At 39.9% G+C, this 12,997-nt stretch overlaps 1 pseudogene; it reads left to right on the top strand.

Annotated features, from left to right (window-relative positions):
• The first annotated feature begins 8,123 nt into the window (after window positions 1–8,123).
• On the top strand, window positions 8,124–8,909 carry LOC102814321 (annotated as a pseudogene).
• The last annotated feature ends 4,088 nt before the right edge of the window (window positions 8,910–12,997 follow it).

Here is a 12,997-nt window from a genome sequence, read left to right as displayed (position 1 = left end):
CGGAGCGGCTGGTAGTTTCGAACCGCTGACCTTAAGGTTCGCAGCCCGATTCGTAACCACTACGCTACCAGAGCTCCTTCCTATTGACTATACTATCAGTGAAAACCAGTTTCTTCAGTATTGAATGTGTCTTTGAGGAGGTCTAGGACCTCTGAGGAGCAAATACACAAGAACTTTATTAAGTGAAATACCTATGTGAAAGCAGATAGGGAGTCAGAAAAGTCCAGGAGAGCCATCCAATGTGATATAAGTCTAAACCCACGATAAGAAGAGGCATCAAAGTTTCTGTGCAGTGTCATGAACTGATGCCTAGTCTAATAAAGGAGCCACTGACTCTTCCAGGATGCTTTTCAAGTATCTCTGCCACACTACGTCATTGGCTGGGAACTGTCCATGAGTGTGTGTTCTCATGAGAATACAGCTGGCACCCTTGGTCAATTGCACTGCCTGTTCTGATGGTTCTGTGCAACTCATTTTCAGGCTGATACAGTATACTGACCTGTGTAAGGTGTGTGTATGCATGTTTATGTGTCAGTGTAAGGGTAGATTCAGATACGGAGTAAGGAAACAACCATCTAGGAAGAGGACAACCTGAAAATGGGCTACAATTTTAACTGTATGAATTAGAGTAACATTAAACACGCTTCCCAAGAAACCTTTTGTTATAGAATGCTTTAGACATGATAGAAATGTATTTCCTGACCTACATATTATGAAATGCATGTTCTTAATTCACAGGGATATCTATCAAGGTGAATTATGTTATATTCTGTAGTCCTATCAAAGCCAACCCAGGACTTCCAAGATCTCTACTGGTTTGGACCAAGTCCACTGAAGGTGGCCAGGATGGAGGTTGGAATCTGAGAAGGTCTGTGAGTGATAACTGGAGAAGAAGATTGCCAATTCCACATTCACTCAGATTTCGAGAAATCATTCAAATGCAAAAGAATCTGGGAAGTAAATCCAGCTTTGTCTGAAGGAAAAGGAAAAAGAAACACAGATTTTTTTTTTCTCCTTTTTGAAGCTAACAATCATTGCCACAATTTCCAAAATCTATTCATTTGATTTAGGTTAAGTCACAAATTTCTAAGAAACTAATTTCTTGATATATAAAATAAAATAACTGATGCTGCTCTGACCTGATGGCTGCAACAATGAACAACAATACAGCAATACTTGTATGGACAGTGCAGGGCCTGGCATTGTTTTGTTTTCATGAACACAGGGTCACCATGAGTTTGAACCAACTACTCAGCACCTAAGAACAACACCAACCTCAAAGAGATTATAGAAACCAAGGCTAATCAAATCTAGTGATATTTTGGATTTCTAAAGTGTCATACAATTATAGAATAATATAGGACTTAAATAAATTCTTGAGTTTACTGTTTGATTATACTTCATTTCCTCAGAGCCTATAATTTTTCATTTATTTCATGTGCATATACATATTTGGGACTCTTAGTGTTTCACTAGGCTGCAAACCACAAGGTCAGTGGTTCACACCCACCAGCTGCTCTTTGGAAACCCTGTAAAATGTCACTTTGAGTTGCAATCGACTCACTGCCACTTAAACAACAAACAATGGCAATACCTATTTAGGAAGCACAGTGGCTCAATATGGTTCAAGCCCAGCAACTGCTCCAAGGGGGAACGATGAGGCTTTAGGCTCCCCCGCAAAGATTTAAAGTCTTAGAAATGCTATACAGAGTCACACCTCAGAAATCCTATACAAGGTCATTCTGAGTCAAAATCCAGTCCACAGTACTTAACAACAACAGCACTACTTATTTGGTGGAGTCCTGGTATGTTACTATAGATAGGCACTGGACTATTACCCAAAGATCATTGATTCAAACCCAGAGGTCGATGATTCAAATCCACCAACTGTTCTTAGGACACACTATACCAGGTTACTATGAGTCACAATGGACTCGATGGCACTTAACAACAAACAATACCTATTGCCACTGTTAGTCTCTCCATGTGTGGAAGAAAGGGTGATGAGAATTGAAGATGCTTGTTATCAACTTGTCCAATGGACCTGTGGGTCATGTGGACATCAGTCTCCACCACACTGAGACCAGAAGAACTAGATGGTTCCCAGCTACCTCTACCAACTGCTCTGAACAGGGTCCCATTAGAAGCTCCTGGATAGAGAGTGGCAGACTGTATGGAACAAAACTCAAATTATTAACAATAAAAACAATGAGCTTACTGGTCAGAGAGAGACTAGGGGAACCTGGGACTGACCTTCAAACACCCTTCAGGTTTATAAAGGAAAACACCCTTTTTCAGCCAAGCAGTTGTTGTTGTTGTCAGGTGCCATTGAGTCGGAACCGACTCATAGCGACCCCATGCACAGCAGAACGAAACAATGTTCGGTCCTGGGCCAACCTTACTACCGCCACCACACCTGAGTCCATCAATGATGCCACCTGGCTGATCCATCTCGTTGGGGGTCTTCCTCTTCTTCTCTGACCCTCCACCCTACCCAGCATGACATCCTTCTCCAACGATTGTTTCCTCCGGACAATATGTCCAAAGTAGGAGAGACGAAGCTTAGCCATCTTGGCCTCCAAGGAGCACTCTGGCTGCACTTCTTCCAAAACAGATCAGCCAAGCAGTAGATAGGTATATAGTGGGAACAACAACACTAGTAAGATATGCTTGCTATGAATGACTGAAAGGTCAATCATTCAAAGTCAAAGCGACAGCATGTCCCTAAGGACAATGGGGAGAAGGGTGGGAAGGTGGGCGGAAGGAAAACAGGAACCACAGGGAGAAAGTAAATGACTTGTTCCACAGAAGGAATTGTAATCATTGTGATGAAACAAAGTATATGATTTGTTGAATGTAAAACTGATTACCTTGTCTATAAACTTTCACTCAATTCACAATAAAAAAAAAGTTATAAACAAAACAAAAAAACAATACCTATTTGGGATCCTGGTGTGGTACTGTAGGATAAACACTGGATTGCTAATCACAATGTCAGCTGTTCAAACCCACCAGCCACTCCTTGGAAACACTATGTTATCATTGTTGTTAAGCACCATCAAGTTGACTTATAGCGACCTTGTATAGGTTTTAGCTGGTGAGCTTGAACCACCCATCTTCAGTTCAAACAAACCTTGCAGTCCAGAGCATTAGCCCAAATTGCTACTAGCCAGAACCAACTCCACAACCCTTAACAGCAACAACATATTTATTCATTCATTCAAGGGTCTACAATGTGCTTAATATGTTCCAGGTCCTGGAGTACATCTCCTACTGGAGTCTGTGTTTGTGGATTTCATTTTCTAGTTGGGATGATACTTGAGAGAGAAGTAAGCATAAGTCATTATATAGCCTGCATTTAAATTCCAAATGAGAAAAGACAGTGGTGGATGGTGAGGAGATAATGCTTTCTCCTTGAGGTTATCAGATTAAAGGTGAGGCATTGAGAATGATAGATAGGTCTAGGCTTGAAGTGAGAACCTCGTAAACTGAGTAGGAGAGAGATAGAATCTCAGAGAGAAAACAGGATTGAAAATAAAGAGAAAAAACTCAGCTGAAGCACAATGAATGGCTGCAGGGTGTATAATTTAGGATGAATTTAAACTGGAGTAGATAAGGATTGTATAATTAAGGGACTTGTAGGTGACCATAAGGCATATGAAAGATCTACTATGTATAATGGGAAGCCTTTGAACTCTATATTTCTGATGTTCAGTTTTAAGAAATATATAATGGGTGATAGAATTTTGAAACATATCCTAGATCTATAAATACACATAGTTCAAATTCTCCAACATAATACCTTGACCAACAAATAAAGCTTGTCTATGTAGCAGAGTCCTGAAAATTTTTATGAGAAACCTTAGACAACATGAGATCTAGCGTTCAATTATATAGTTGGCCTGCTAAAGGATTCTTAGGTTTGATGCTGTTGTAGCACTATTGATTCATGTGCAGTAATTAACACAGAAGTTGAATTAACCATAATTGTGGTGGAGACAAAGCACTCAGCAAAAATATGCTCAGCTTCCATATAATTAAGCAAGGGTTACATAGCTGCATAATTATAATCAATGAGCTATAAATAAAAGTAGTATGTGACCTCTGGACTAAGTTATGATATCTCTGTAAGCACTTCTATTCTGTAGCGACCATGGCAGTGATGTACTTATAGTATACCATTAAAAGTGAGTTCAGCTTCCATCACTTTTGGTCACTGATTGTCTATGTGAGCCCAAACCCGCACCCCATTGACACATCTCATCCAAAATCATCATCATAGGTGTGTGTTGTGCTTCAAATCTCAAATAAGGAGAAAAACAAAAGGGGATCTACTTTCTACAGACACCAGAAGCAAAACCCAGTATATAAAAAAGCTAATGTTGATATCACTGAGAAATGTAACAAAAATAACAATGTTACTGTGGGTATTGTTGTTAATCGCTATCAAGTTGGTTTCAAATCACAGGAACTCCATGTACAACACTGCCTTGTACTTCATTATCCTCACAGTTGTTAACTATTTTTAAGTCTATTACCACAGTCAATTCATCTCGTTTAGGGCCTTCATCATTGTTTGCTGATCCTCTACTTTACCAAGCACAGTGTCCTTTCCCTGGGACTGATATCTCCTGATATCATGTCCAAAGAATGTGAGATGGAGTTTCATCATCCTCATTTTTAGGACCAGGTTGACTGTATTTCTTCCAAGACAGATTTGTTCATTCTTCTGGTAGACCATTATCTATGCAATATTCTTTGCCAACACAGGGTCACTATGGGTCAGAATTGACTCCATGGCACTTAACAACAACATTCCAGAATGTGATATAAATGGAATCCTACATTGTCTCTTCCTTTCCAAGTAGCTTCTTTCCTTCAATGCAGTTGGTTTGTGGGCACATGCATGATATAGTATGCAATACAGTGAATTATTTAATATGCCTCTCTAACCATAGTCTTTATTACTCCTACCTAATGACATTTTCCTGATGAGGGAAACTGAGGAAAGATGCTGATAGGATTATATGATTCACTTGTGAGTGATTGCTCACAGGAGTAATGGTGATATAAAGTTAGAACTCTAACTTAGACATAAAATGAGTCATCTCAGAAGTAGGGAGGGGATCTCATTACCATCCGGAAGAAAGAGCCAGGAGTGGCATTTGCCCTTTTGACCCTGAGGTACCAATGTATTCGACCTATTTGATCCAGAGATAGAAAACTGTGATATCAGAGGAAAAGCAGTGAAGGGGCAAAGGAGCAGCTGTAGCAGAAAACAGAGCCAGAGCACCAAAGTGCTGGACTTCCCAAACAACAGAGCAAGTAAAGCTCATTGTCTTTGGGCAGGAGGCTTGCTTGTTGAGTGGAGTGTCTCCAGACATTTAATTAGGAAGCTAGGTTTCCTGACTCACACACAGATCTAAAACTGAGTGCCTTCCAGCAGAGGCTTATAGCAGAATGGAGTGCCCTTTGGGCATTTATTAGCAGTGCTAAAAAGAGTTTTGTAATATTGTCCAAGCAGGGCAGATGCCAGGCCAAGGACCTGGGGCCAGAGAGAGGCCTGCTGTGGGCATGGCTGAGAACAGGCTGTCCTGACAGAAAGAACTGTGATGTGAGCATTTCTAATCCTGAATAGTAACCTGTTAACTCCCCTAATATATCTCATATCTGTGAATATGGTGTCTGAGCTCTGCATGACCACTGCAATAAATGATTAAGCAGGGAGTGCTGTGAAGGGATGAATAATGTCAGATTTAGTTGAAAAAGTTAGGAAGCTGGAGACATGTCTGACCTCAATTTCTCAGGAACGAGCAAAAGGCTGATGCTGATTGCAGATTCTTTTCTCCTCCTTGTGAAGCCAGGAGCTCAACTCTCACTCACACTCCCCCTTCTGTTTGCATGGTATGTCATAAATTACATTCTTTTTATATCTCTTACTAGAATATACCACAATTTGTTTATCTACCTCCTGTGACTGGACATTTGGGTTGTTTCAGTTTGGGGCTGTTATGAAGAAAACTGTCATAAACATTCTTGTATAATATTTTGTGAACATATGTTTTCTTTTTTCTAGGTTAAATATAGAGGAATGAGATTGCTGACTCATAGACTGTATGAATATTTAAATTCAGATGAAAGTACCAAATAGTTACTCAAAATCATTGTATGTTTTCACACTCCCAACATGTATGAGATTTCCAGTTGTTCCACAGTCTCTTCAGTTTTTCTTTTTTTTCCCCCAGTTCTTTGCTTTTTCGTTTTTTAAGCTAGTATTTTTAAAATCAATTTATTTTCTTTTATAATTTTATAAATTTATATGTAGTCATAGTGATTTTTGAAGGCATCTTTGTTGGGGGGGCGGGTTTTGTGGGTTTTTTTGCTATCTGATGGTTAGGAAGATATTCTTCCACATTTTCTTATAAAATCTTTCTCATTTACATCTCTGATTCATCTTAAATTAGTCTTCAACATGGTGTGTAGGAAGGAGATTAGGGTGCATATTTTCCTCATGTGTATCTAATTGTTCCAGGACCATAAATTTAAAAGACTTTCATTTCTTCATCAGTTTACCTCATTGCCTTTGCCAAAATTTTAGTAACTGTATACATGTGAGTCTGTTTATAGACTCTCCTATGGTATGACACTGTGGGTTAAGGCGCTGGACTTCAAAGTTGCTTTGAATCACAAGTTCAGTGGTTCAAGCTCATCAGTTGCTCCTTGGAAACCCTGTACAGGGCCGTTTGGGTCAGAACCGACTTGATGGCACTTAACTATAACAACAACATCTATTACTTTGGAGCATTGGTCTTGATATTTAAGCCCCAAAAGCATGAGTTGGAATTGACTTGATGGTACCTAACAACAATAAAAACAACAACAATCTATTCCTTTCATCTATTCCTCTATCCTTTGCCAATAACACACGGATTGATTAATGTAACCTTATAATAAGTCTTGAAGTCAGATGGAGGTAATCCTCCAACTCTGTTCTATTTGAAAAATTTTTTTATTGTTCGATGTGCTTTAACCCACCACTCATCTGTAAGCTTGTCATACTGTGGTGGCTTGCATGTTGACGTTATGCTAGAGTTATGCCACAAGTATTTTAAGTATTAGCAGGGTCACCCATGTTAGACATTTTTCTACTGTGCTTACAGACCAAGATAGACTAGGAAGAAGGAGAGACAGACTACTACTGAAGGTTTAACCACTGCAAACCTTAGGAATAGCAGCAGAACTTTGTCAGAGATAGTACCAGAAGATGAAAACATTATGCATGGGTAGCAGCACTTGAGTATTGACAGATATGACCTAGAAAATGAGCCCCTCACATTGGAAGGCACTCACCGTATCACTAGGAAAGAGCTGCCTCCTCAAAGTAGAGTTACCGCGATGATGTGAATGGAGTAAGTTTTCAAGACTTTTCATTTGCTGATGGGACACAACTGAAAATGAGAAGAAACAAATGCAAATATCCATTAATAATTGAAGCATGGGATGTACTAAGTATGAATCTAGGAAAAGTAGAAGTTGTCAAAATGAAATGGAACCTATAAAGATCGCTATCCTAGGCATTAGTGAACTGAAATGGACTTGTATTGGCCATTCTGAATCAGACAATCACGTGGTTTACTATGCCAGGAACAACAAATTTAAGTGGAATAGCATTGCATTCATTATCAAAAAGAACATTTCAGGATCTATTTTGAAGCATAATGCTGTCTGTGATAGGATAATACCCATATACCTATAAGGAAGACCAGTTAATGCCACTGTTTTCAAAATTTACACATTAACTGCTAAAGCCAATGGAGATGAATTTGAAGAATTCGACCAACATCTTGACTCCTGCTGTGGTGCTGTAGGACCAGCCCTGGACTTCAAACCACAAGGTTGGTAATTCAAACCTACCAGCTAATCCTTGGAAACCCTATATAGGGTTGCTATGAGTTAGAACCAATTCAATGTCACTTAACAACAAAAACACAACCAACATCTTCAGTCTGAAATTGATCAAACATTCAATCAAGATGTACTGATAATTGAGGGTAGTTTGAACAAGACGAAGACAGAACCTGAGCCGAGTACTGGCACTGGAAGTTGGTCAGCGGCAGCCAAAGATGGCAGTGAACGTATATTCGACGTCAGTCACCAGTGACAACCTAAGCCAACATGACATGCTGGCTTGGACCAATGAGTCTCTGCCACAGATCAAACAGTTGTGCTTGGGGGCTGCTTACTGTCAGTTTATGGACATGCTGCTCCCTGGATCCATGCCTTGAAGAAAGCAAAATCCCAAGCTAAGCTAGAACATGACTATATCCAGAACTTCAAAATTCTGCAAGCAGGTTTTAAGAGAATAGGTGTTGACAAAATAATTCCAGTGGACAAATTAGTAAAAGGGAAAGTTCAAGACAATTTTGAATTTGTTCAGTGGTTCAAGAAGTTTTTTGATGCAAATTATGATGGAAAAGACTATGACCCTGTAGCTGTCAGACAAGGTCAAGAAACGGCAGTGGCTCCTTCCCTTGTTGCTCCAGTTCTGAAGAAACCAAAGAAACCTCTCAGCACTAGCAGTGCAGCTTTGCAGAGGCCCATTTCAACACCGAGAACTACTGCAACTTCTAAGGCTGGCTCGGGTGTGGTGAGAAGGAATCCTCTGTGGGCAATGGGGATGATGAAGCATCTGAATTGATGGAGTAGTTCAACGTATTGAAGATTACTATTGAATACCTAGAGAAGGAGAGAGATTTCTACTTTGGAAAGCGAAGGAACATTGAATTAATTTGCCAGGAGAATGAGGGGGAAACTGACCCTTTATTGCAGAGTAAATTCTCTATGCCACAGATGAAGGCTTTGTGATACCTGGTGAAGGGGGCTCACAGGAAGAACAAGAAGAGTATTAGCAGCCTGGAACAGCAGAGCACCATCTGAATCCATCACTCCCAATCATGGGTAAAATCCTCCCTTTTATGATTCTTAGAGGACTCACTGGTTTATTTTCATAAGCAAAAAGTACTTCTTAAAATGCACTTTGCAGAAATCTCACTCCTTTCTCTATGAGTTTGAGTTTGGAGCTTTTATCATGTGGCAGAACAGTATTAGCATTGAGTGGGCTCACCTAGAGAACACAGAGGCTGACTGACCATGGGGGTCACCATGTGGTTGCTGGAAAAGTGTCCATAGAGAAATAGAAAGACTGAATGAATGTTTAAGCTAATGTGAAATCTTGGCAGAGAATTTTTAATAAATAAATGCCTTAAGAGTATTTAAAGTATGCTTCCATATTTTGTTGTAACATGACAGGAGATTTTGTGTGTTTGATATTGTTGGGGAAGGAAGGGCCAGACCTTGGAACCTTTTTTTTGGAACCTGCTCTTGTTAGGCCTTGTTAGGGCTGCTTGACTCCATGGAGGCCTAGACATTGGCCCAATAGGAAAAGGTTTCTCTGTAAAGTCATTTAGTGTCACTGACCAATTGCATCCCTGCTAAAAACAAAATCAAGAGGCATTGTTGCCTGGTAGAAGAGAAGTGTGTATTTCAGCCCTGAGATGTTTGAGGTGAAGAGCTTGATTTTCAGTGAGCATTTCTCTTCATGATTTTCTCAATTATTCCACAAATTTCTATGTATTGTGTGTGTGTTTTGAAATATGATGTGTCCAGCTTTTCAATCTAACACCTACTCTTGGGGACTTGCCTACATCTGTGGGAATTGAATGGGGATATGTCCCATTACTGCCTTTGAAGTATACATTTAGCACATGTCTCCTCTCTGCTCCCCTTGCCCACTGGGGACTCCTCTCTGTTGGTACCTTAAAACTTTCTGCTTAGAGTGGAAGGACAGCAGACAGCTGCTGCTGCTGCAAATTCTTCCTGGACCTCTGGCAGAGGGAGTAGCCAGTGAAGGCCCTCACCACCTTGGGCTCTGCAGGCTCAGGTGGTTTTGGTACTTGCTGTCCCCAGTTCTCCAGTTTTATCAGAATGCTTTGCCAGTGCACGAATCTCTGGGAAGATAAAATTTGTTAGTGTGTAGCTAAATGTTAATTTTCTTTTGCAGAAAATGCAGTACCATGTTTGATTTAATTATTTTTTAAAAATTATTTCATTCCTTAACTCTTCATCATTTATATTTTTGCCCATGGCCTATTCAGTCCTTTTTTTTTTTGGCAGAATTCTACAAAATGTGTTTCACCCACTACTGAGATTGTTCAGCCCATGATGTGTTTGTATAGATTTGTTTCTGGTGGTAGCTTGTCTTATAATGTGTGTATAAAGCAGGGTATTTTATGATAAAATTGTTATGAAGTGTATGCTCTGTGTGGAATTCAGAGGAAAACACGTTCAGTGATTAACAATGCTAAAAAAAACAAACAAACAAACAAACAAAAAAACCCACAGGTAATTAGCCATTGTTTAAATAACAGTTTCTCTTTCTTGGCTTTTTAGACTTTTGTTGCCCTGAAATTCCAGGTTATTGGGAACCCATTATCCACTTGGTCTTTCTTGACAGGATTTTTGGGTTTTTTTTCCCCTACTTTAAACAGTTTCTAAATAAAGTTCTGTATTTAAAAAGAAAAAAAAAGTATTGATAATTACTGGTGATTGTAATACAAAGGTTGGAAATAAAGAGGAAGGATCAGTGGTTGGAAAATATGACCTTGGTGATAGAAATGATCCTGGAGATCACCATGGTAGAATTTTGCAAGATCAATGACTTCTTCATTGCAAATACCTTTATTTATATAACATAAAAGGTGACTATAGACGTGGACATAGTATCAAGACAGGCCAGACCCTGGAGAAACACATTATGCATGGTAAAGTAGAGGGTCAATGAAAAAAGAGGAAGGCCCCGATGAGATGGATTGGCACAGTGGCAGCAGCAATGGGCTCAAACATACCAATTGTGAGGATTATGCAGTGATGTTATAAGTAGGGTCAATGAGTTGAAACCAACTCCATGGCACATAACAGCAACAACGTACTGTGTTTTCCTTTCCATATGCATTTGAGAATACATTCATAAGAATGTATATAAAGTTATGAAGTAAATTAAATTCCACCACACATCTGTTCATTAGTCGTACTAGGGTGGCTTGTGTGTTGTGACTCTGGAAGGTATACCACCAGTGTTTTAAATATCAGCAGGGTCACTCATGCTGGACAGCTGAGCTCCCAGACTAAGACACACTAGGAAGGAGAGAAGGACTACATCCGAGTATTTATTCACTGAAACCCTTATGAAGAGCAGTGGAATACGCTCAGACAGCATTAGAATACTGAATATTGAAACATGATGAAGACCACCAGAATACTGTCAGATAGCATGCTTGAAGACAAGCGCCTCAGTTTGGAAAACTCTCAAAATGTGACTAGTGGGGAGCTGCTTCCTTAAAGTAGAGTTGACTGTGATGATGTGAATGAAGTAAAGCCCTCAGGACCTTCTGTATATGGTTTCCAAGGAGCAGCTGGTGGTTTGAATCGTAGACCTTGTAGTTAACAGCCTAGCACTACCATGTCTGACATCGGCTATTCCCCACGATTAAACCTGCGCAGACAGATTAAACCTGAGTAGGGAAAATGGATAGCATAGTGGTTATGAATCAGGCTGCAAACCTTAAGGTCAGCAGTTTGAAACTACCAGCTGTTCCATGGGAGAACGATGAGGCTTTCTGCTCCTGTAAAGATTTACAGCCTCGGAAACCCTGTACAGGGTTGCAATGACTTGGTTCTGACTCCACGGCATATAACCAACACCACCAGGGTGACAGGAGATTAGACTCAAAGGAAGACAGAAGACACAAAAGAATTAAGTAAAGTTGAAACCAGGTGGGGCACAACACTCTGATGGAGATACTGTGACTCAGACCAAGTGCAGCAAGTTTGATCTTTGCTACACATCTCAAGGGGAGGTGCTTGGGCCAGGGTAAGGAGTACAAGAACATCTTGCACTGATAGTGCATGCAGTAAGTGGAACTTTATCAGAAAAACTGTAATTTGTAGTAGCTAGCCAGAACACAGATTAGAGCAACTAAATCTTTGTGCAGACTGAGCTAAAAGTCATGGCTGTGTACAAGGACCTGCTTTGCAGATTCCTTTTCCCTTGAACCCACTTTGAAGACTCAAGGGGCAGCTAAGCCTGGGTGCAGCCTGATGTCATGAGCCACATCTGACAAGGAACACCTTTGGTGGTCCACAATTCAAGGTCATGCTTTGCGACAACCAAGAGGTCAGCTGTAACCCTCAGTTAAACTGTTCCCATACTGTAGACCTTTGGCTCAGTTGTTCCCAACACAGTACCTATCCTACAGTGATACACCACATTATGCTCCAGATAATTACCAACCTGCAATATGCAGATAACACAACCTTACTTGCTGGTAGCAAAGAAAACATAAAATACATACTGATGAAGATTATAGATTCAGTATGGATTTCACCTCAACGTAAAGAAAACAAAAGCCCTCAATCTGAACCAATAAATAATATAATGAGTAATGTAGAAAAGATTAAAGCTGTCAAAGACTTCATTTTGCTTAGATCCACAATCAATATTCATGGAAACAGCAGAAAAGAAATAAAAAGATGTATTGCATTAAGAAAATCTGCTGCACAAGACCTCTTTAAAGTGTTATAGAGCAAGAAGATCAGTTTGAGGACTAAGGTGCACCTGACCCATGTTATGGTATTTTCAGTTGTCTGATCCATAGGGAAAGTTTGACAATGAACAAGGAAGATCATGATGAAACCATACATTTCAATTATGGTGTTGGCAAAGAATATTCAAAGTACCAGGGACTGCCAGAAGAATAAATAAATCTGTCTTAGAAAAAGCAACCAGAGGGCTCCTAAGAAGCCAGGATGACTAGACTGCATCTCTTTCTTTGGACATGTTGGCAGGAGGGATAGGTTCCTAGAAAAGGACATGATGCTTGGTAAAATGGAGAGTCAGTGAAAATTAGGAAGACCTCCAATAAGATGGATTGACACAGTG

Source organism: Chrysochloris asiatica, unplaced genomic scaffold (genome assembly GCF_000296735.1).
Source record: "Chrysochloris asiatica unplaced genomic scaffold, ChrAsi1.0 scaffold00056, whole genome shotgun sequence".
NCBI lineage: Eukaryota > Metazoa > Chordata > Mammalia > Afrosoricida > Chrysochloridae > Chrysochloris > Chrysochloris asiatica.
The sequence above is the reverse complement of the archived record's forward strand: the minus strand, read 5'-3'. Positions and strand labels throughout refer to the sequence as shown.